The sequence below is a fragment of the Adiantum capillus-veneris genome, unplaced genomic scaffold (assembly GCF_014529385.1).
Source record: "Adiantum capillus-veneris isolate H3 unplaced genomic scaffold, ASM1452938v2 Hic_scaffold_527, whole genome shotgun sequence".
Classification (NCBI taxonomy): domain Eukaryota; kingdom Viridiplantae; phylum Streptophyta; class Polypodiopsida; order Polypodiales; family Pteridaceae; genus Adiantum; species Adiantum capillus-veneris.
The window spans coordinates 49,815-50,917 of NW_028221594.1; positions in this window are offsets into that span (position 1 = coordinate 49,815).

Genomic DNA, 1,103 nt, shown 5'->3' on the forward strand with positions numbered 1-1,103 from the left:
GATTAAAGAAGAGCTTGTATGGTTTAAAGCAAGCATCAAGACAGTGGTACTTGAAGTTCGATCGATGCAAGATGCAACTTAGATGATTGTGTCTACACAAAGAATTTGGGAGATGGGAGGTTCATCATCCTAATGTTGTATGTTGATGACATGTTGATTGCAAGTGCTAACATGCAGGACATCAAAGACCTAAAAGAGGAGCTGTCTAAATCTTTTTCAATGAAAAATTTAGGTGCTGCAAAGAGGATACTTGGTGTGAAGATATCAAGGGACAGGACGAAGAAGACAATAAAGCTATCTCAAGAGGATTACATCAAGAAGGTACTAGAAAGGTTTGCAATGCAAAATGCAAAAACGGTTTCTACACCTTTGGCTGGGCACTTTAAACTAACCAAGGATATGTGTCCAAAGACACAAGAGGAGATAGCCTATATGTATAAAGTTCCATATGTTGCAGTGGTAGGTTCTCTTATGTATGCTATGGTCTGGACAAGGCCAGAAATTTCACATGCAATGGGAATTGTAAGTAGGTTCATGGACAACCCAGGTAAAGAGAACTAACAAGCTGTGAAGTGGATACTTAGGTATCTAAAATGGACAACAACAAATGATTTGTATTTTGGAGGAACTGAAATTTTTCTTCAAGGATATGCTGATACAGATATGGCAGGTGACAAAGATACTCAAAGGAGCACTACTGGCTATGTCTTCACAGTTGGAGGCACAATAGTAAGCTGGCTTCAAAGCTGCAGAAAGTGGTCTCACTTTCTACCAAGGAAGCAGAGTATGTAGCAATGACAGAGGCAAGCAAAGAAATTTTGTGGCTTCACAGATTCTTAGAAGAGCTTGGATTCAAACAAGACAATTGTGTCTTGTATAGTGATAGCCAAAGCACTATCCATCTTGCAAAGAACTAAGTCTTTCATTGAAGGAAAAAGCACATTGAGGTGAGATATCACTTCATATGCACACTTTTGGAAGAGGGACACCTAAAGCTAGAAAAGGTGCATACAAGTGAAAATCCTGCAGACATGTTTACGAAGGTGGTTAACAAGGAGAAGTTGAGCTTTTGCTCATCTTCAATTGGCATTCAAGGATAAGAA